Below are 6792 nucleotides of genomic sequence, written 5' to 3'. Positions count from 1 at the left end.
GCATGCAGCTGATAAAATAAGGTGGCATGGTCTTGGATGAGCTGCACGAGACCAGTGTATATATGTGTACGTAGACTGGGCCGTAGATGACAAAGACGCGGAAGGCACACACACACACACACACACACACACACACACACACACACACACACACACACACACACACACACACACACACACACACACCACGCAACGCCATGCCACGCCACGCCACACCACACACCACAGTAGTGCAAGCAGTAACCTGTAGCGTAAGGTCCAACCGAACATAACGCTGAAGCAAAGAACAATTAAGCCCGTATGTTAACATCTGCCTTTATTATAGAAAAACTGCAAATTTGACAAACAGGACTATGATGGCATTCTGCAAAATTTTAAAATATGTCACGGGACCAAGTTTCTTTCTCTGTATACTAAAAATTTATTGTTTTCAATACAATAAATATCCACAACTTTCAAAACATTTGCGCTAGTCGGGCAAACGACTGAGACGTATGGCGTTTGATTGACACCTATACAACAGAAAAAAACACGTAGAAAGAGTAAGCGAGTTTCTGGAGTCAGATTTATAACCTATTACATCTCGCAGTATAAATTTCGACTATAAGAAAGAGAACATTCAACAAGGTAGTGTAATTGGGGTTGTATTAATGCAATGTCAGTGTTGGTATACTTCTAACTGCAAAACCACTCGTCACGGCTGCTTGCACAATCATCTTCAGCTGCTGAGATGACTGGTGCCTTCGAGAGAAGTGGGGCCAAGCTGTTCTTTCTGTACAGGAAATTCAATCACGGAAACCTAAAATAAATACACAAGGAACAATGACTGAAATTTCACAAAGAGTGCAACATACAGTGTGCACCATGCATAACTAACTGCTTTCTTATGTGTAAGTGTAAATTGAGTGCATAGCAAGCATATTCAGTGGCATCGGGCTCCACTGCAGTGAGAGATGCTAGAAAAGGTATGCTGAGCAATAAACGCCATAAAAAGCGCGCTGTAGCAGAATCATTAAACCTTTCGTGCCGTAGATATGAACCTTACTTTACCCTTTCAGCTTGTTCGCGCAGGCAAATAAAAAGGTGCTGCTTCAAGTTGATAATGTTCCATTAGCTGCATGCAACGACCAATCTAAGTGAATGTCAAGTTCTATGCTTAAGTATGCATCAACACAGCTGCATGTATATTTCTGCAGATACACCATGGTGCTCATTCGATTAGTTTATTAAAAGGAATACAGTACGACGCGCTACAACATATACATACTTTATCTATATTGCACAAAAGCACAATGCCACTAAGCATACATGACGGTATGCGCATTGAGAAGGTATTCAGTGCAGGTAACTTGTAAACTTAAGTACTGTACAGTTACGCATTAAAATGCGAATGATACTAGTGTTCTTAAACTGGCTCACATTGACACTATTACATAATGTAAGAATTGGTTATTGGGTCATTCCACATCAGACGTCCCAGCCACTTTGGTGACCACCGCAAATGTATTCGAAAAAAAAATCGCACTGATTTTACTGCATTAAAAAAGGTAACTGCTAGAATATTTCGCAGACAAATAATTTATTGGTCACGTGGCTGCCTCCTGAAATTCCCGGAATCTTGTCTTGATGTTTGTGAAAAAAATTATTTCATAAGTACCTCTTCTTCCATGCCAAATTTGGTCTACAAGTTAAGTGAAGGGCTTGCGTAAAGTGTTTGAAGCTCAGTAATAATATTACCATTTTGCGGCCACATACGCCTCATATAATTTAGCCGAAGTGTGTTATATCTGCATTTTTTATATCAATACTGCACTTTTAATGAATATGTAAGAAGTGAATGCTTAATCCACATAAGGTATATTTGGAGGAAAAATATTTTAGACCTCTCAAGCTGTCAAACTTTACGAGAAAAAATCGCAAACATCACAAAATAATTGTTTTGTCTATAATGAGACGCAACTTGCACCATGTGGTGGCTGAATTGAAATAGACTTTGTACCTAAATCGAACCAAATAAACAGCTCTTTTCATGTGCCAAATTTTGTCATAGTAATTTATGTTTTGAGAAAAAGATCACAGCATATCCACGGAGTGAATGATGATGAGTGGGGCGTAGCGTTCCTCCGTCCGGACGCACAAACTGATGGACAGACAATCTGACGACAGTATGGACGAACAGAAAAACGGACGGACTCACGGACGGACTCACGGACAGACCGACACATGGTAGCCCGGACGGATGGATGCACAGACGAACGGACGAAAGCACAAATGTACGGACGAACGATTCGTCCCACGAATCATCATTTGGTCCGTGTATATGCTGTGAAAACCACTAACGCTATCTATTGTGCAACTCATCAAGTGGCTACATATTACTAGTAGGAGGGAATGACCCACGGCCTCAAGATCTTTGCCCCTAAATGATTTTTGAAGTTCCAAGTTGCCCATTCGCCATTTGGTCATACAGCAGCCGACGCCTCGAAGTTCCCCATTGCCGTTGATGGGAAAATTCAAAAAAATATTTTATTCCTTGAAATATAAATTGTAATGATGAAACTTGTCATATACAAAGAACTGTTTATTTGCTTTCAATTTAGGTAAAAGGTGATTTTTAATTGGACCACCACATGGTGCAAATTGCGTCTCAATACGGACTAAAATGACAATTCTGTGAAATGGGTGATCTTTTCTCGTAGAGGCTAACAACTTAAGATGTCTAAAAATAATTTTTCATCAAAATATCTTTTCTGTGAAGTAAGTAGTCACAGCTCAGATATTCATACAAAGTGCAGTATAGCAATGAGAAAATGCAAACATAACACATTTTGACTAAATTCTTGCAGACGTATGTGGCCGAAAATTTGTATTAGTAATATTACTGAGTTTCAAAAAAAAGGAGCAGTACCTGTAAAATATTTTTTTTCAGAAACAACACTAAAACAACATTCTGTAAAGTTTAAAAAACAACCACGTGACCAAAAACTTTTTTCTCTCTGAAATATTCAAGTAGGTCACTGTTTTCAGTGCATTAAATAGCACAATTTTTTTTTCAAACACATTTGCCATAGCCAGAAAATTGGCTGGGAAATTTGGAATAAAATGACCCCGTTACTTTCACTCAATGGCCATTGCATACTGCTAAATTATGGCCATTTGTTTCAATCATGCCATCAGGCTGGGAAAGCATACCTCCTTCCCGATGCAGCGTAGGCTGTTCAGTGGCTGTGTGTGTTGTGTTCCCAGATAAATATGTTGACCAGTCTTACATTTTGGCAGCAACACATGCTTAGATACCGTGCAGTATGTATAACATCAAAGTGTTTTTGTGCAACAAAAAACTAATACTACGCTTCACATAGCGAAATTACCTTCAACATCTGAAGCACTTAGCGAAGTTAAACGCCAAAGCGAGACGATTGCAATAAAACTCTGAATAACAAGACTATTTTGAAAGTTACACATGATGGAAACAATCTGAATAAAATGTGCTCGAACGTTAGCAGTTACGTTCAAACAAGCGTTTGCGCAGTTCAAGTAGGCAATTCGACCACACACACAGACTAAAGGTCTGTCCAAACAAAAGTCCAGCTTCAGTGCTCGATCCGCTACATAGGCAGGGCTGTGGGCAGTGTCACGCTACGTTGCGGGTGAACGAAAATACCGGTGAAGAGAAATTTAACGAAATTGAATGTATTAGCAAGTAGGCAAATTTCGCGAGGCGCACCTAACGCGAAACGATATGCTGTGTTGTCACCCGATGCATCACCCGAGTCATCACGGTAGTGTTATCGCGCAAAACGAAAAAGAACCGAAAATAACGACACGGACACCATGCCCTTGTTTTCCGTTCTCGGTCTTTTTGTGCAATAAGAAAAAACAAAGTAAGTGAACTACCGACATGCCCAAGCATATGCGTCTTACATTGATGCTTAGAGCTAACGGGCGCCGTCCCCACACATATATTAATTAGTAAACTAAAATTGATGTGCTGCACGAGCGGGTCCCGTTAAAAACGGCTGCTAACAAAGCGCACCGCAAAAATCTGTTCAATTTTTTCGCTGAACCTCAGCGGCGCACGCTCACTCTGCATTCTACTCCAAACAATCTAAACAAACAGACAAAAAACTTGCCCACAATCACACTTCTCCATCACCTCCGTGAAACAGTTCGGACAAATATTCTCGCTAAGTAAACAAATGCTGATTTGTCATCAACTAGTTGAAAACAAAATTGTTCGAAGGCGTTATTCTCGTGCTCACGCAGTTAACAAAGCGCTGAACGGAACAACGTGAGAGCGGTACTCACTATTTCACTTCGAGTGCTCCACAATATGAATCTACAGGTCCAGTCTTCAGGATGGTGCACCTTCGCGATAATCAGCACTGGCATAACACACAGGTCGAGCACAGAGCGCAGGCACATTTCAAACTAAACACCGACTAATAAACTTTACCGATCGAGAAGCCACGCGCACCACACGCACACACACGGGAGGGTTTTTCGCCAGCGCACGCAGTGATGTCGATCCCTTTCCCAGCGCTGTGCGCCCGGCACGCAGCAATACCGGGCAGCCAAGGTTGTCTAGGCGACGAGACTTCATGTCATCGGCGCACTTTCAGACTATCTAGATCCGGTTTAACGCTAGCTCCGGCACTCTGCTCATAGCGCGGGCGCTGCTCTTTTTTTTTTTTATTGCGGCAGCGATCTGTTGCGTTATACTTGTTCCTTGACAGTGCATCTTAATCGCAGTGAACTTTGTGACGGTGCAGTGCGGCCACCACAAGCTACTAGTCAGAACGCGCATTTGTATTATTCAAGAGCAATGTTTAGCGCACCTTCACCGACCTAATGTAGTGAATTTTGGTAAAAAAGCTAAGCTGATGCTTTTTGCTTAGCTCTATGGGTCTTTAGGGACTGCACATTCAAGGTCACGCAGGCGATATTTTATCAGCACTGTCATTTCGTCAAAGACATTGGAACATTGCATGCATCGGCCGTTCCACTATTCGATGAGAACATATTGCCATGTGCGTATTGCTAGGAAGACGAAGAGGACAGCGTATACGCGCATCTGCACGCTGTTATGCAGCAAGCAATAACAAGAAAGAAGAGGAACGCTCTGGCACGCAGTAAAAAAAAATACTGACCTGCTGCTACTTTCTCAACCTGTTAATTACTACTTCTGTCTTCACGTTGCGGCAATACATTTGTACTTAGTTTGCAGTCCTTGGAGCAAGACCACGGCTGAGAATATTTCATCAATGCTGTTTTCTCACCACCTACAAAGTGAAGGCTTTGCACCAAAGCACGCCTGCTGGGGAAGTTACATAAATTAAAAGGGGATCCACAAAAAAACGGAGAAAGAGAGAGAACTAGTGAATGCGTTTCGGCTTTCCTGAGGAGAGCTTTGTTCGCAACTTAGTCCACAAGGCTCCCGTCATTGTGAGCAAGGCTGCGTCAAGGTCACCGAAATGTCCTTATTCTGCATTTTTCTTTATGGTCGGTGTCCTCTTCCTAATTTCCGTGACGCACCCTCAAGGACACATGAAGAGGAACATTCGCTACAGTAAATAAATAAAACGTGCCTGCTAAAAATACATGACGTCAATGTTCGTTTTTAAGGGACCTGATGGCCAGCTGACGTGGTGGTTATGGCTAAACAACTGTGCTGTTGTTGTTTTTTTGAAGGTGGTGGAAGTTTTATCTCCAGCTTTAAAAGCTTCGATCTTAAGGGGGACGGGGGAGGGGGGGAATGTTCTATGCATGGCTACACCAATGTGCGCAACATTACCTTGTTCAGGCAAATCAGTGTACTTTGTGAGTGTTGACTAATCACGCAAATGACACAGATGAAAGAAACAGGTACAGGAGAATTGGACCATACTCAATATAACGAGCGTCGCTCCTGTTGTATCTTCCATCTTATAGTAGTTTGCGTGCTTTATCGATGAAAACTGCGTTTCGGTCAAATTACTTTCTGCTTCGATTTATTACTAGACTCGCAAGCAGCTAGTAGTGGGAGCCTTGCTGGTATCAAGATGGCTAACGTATACTAACAGTATAAGCAAAACGGCCCGAAAATATCGTGCATTTGTAGCCTTGTAGGCACGTGTGCTCAGATTTAGGTGCTTAAAGAACCCCAGATGGTCGATATTTCCAGCGCCCTCCACTACAGCGTCTCTCATAATCGTATGGTAGTTTTGGGTCGTTAAACTCCACATATCAATCAATTATTTGTAGCCTTGTTCATTACACCCCAAATATAAGGGTGCAAATGGGGTGTTTTGAGGGTGTTTTAATTACGAACACCTCAAATTTGAAAATGGGGCGTAGAAAGGGTGTTCACATGGGTGCTTTTAATGTGTACACACATTTTACACCTTTTAGTGTGTAAAATTTTTTAGAGTGTAGCAGTGTGAGAGTTCAAGCAGGAAAAGTTCTTATCAAGCGTCCATTGCCACAAATGTTTTCCACATACATCAGATCTGAAGCCCCAATACACATGTGTGAATATAAATCACCACACAGTAGTATTTTTTTTCTGCATGAAGCTAGCATAATATCGAGGCATCTCGTGTCCTGAACTCCTGCAGGAAAATATACATTTGAAAAAGAAAAAGGCGAGCAGTCTGGTAGTGTTATGTCTAACACCAGAATTTCGTAATTCGTATCCATTCACTGATACGATATCTTGGCTCTGTGACTAAACTTTGTTGATATTATGAGATATTATGTCGGGACGCCTTGGCCGTTGGGTACTACGATTGCAAGAGTATGACTACAGCGTCA

General features: G+C 41.8%; 1 long non-coding RNA gene across 1 annotated transcript; it reads right to left on the bottom strand.

Moving 5' to 3' along the window:
• Positions 1-299: 299 nt before the first annotated feature.
• On the bottom strand, positions 300-6493 carry LOC142774511 (uncharacterized). The gene is made up of 2 exons (XR_012886422.1): positions 4309-6493; positions 300-799 (listed from the first exon to the last, which is right to left on the bottom strand). It is a non-coding gene; the product is annotated as an uncharacterized LOC142774511 (long non-coding RNA).
• Positions 6494-6792: the final 299 nt, after the last annotated feature.

The sequence above is a fragment of the Rhipicephalus microplus genome, chromosome 10 (assembly GCF_043290135.1).
Source record: "Rhipicephalus microplus isolate Deutch F79 chromosome 10, USDA_Rmic, whole genome shotgun sequence".
Classification (NCBI taxonomy): Eukaryota; Metazoa; Arthropoda; class Arachnida; order Ixodida; family Ixodidae; genus Rhipicephalus; species Rhipicephalus microplus.
Note: the sequence above shows the minus strand (reverse complement) of the source record. Positions and strands in the feature narration are given on the sequence as shown.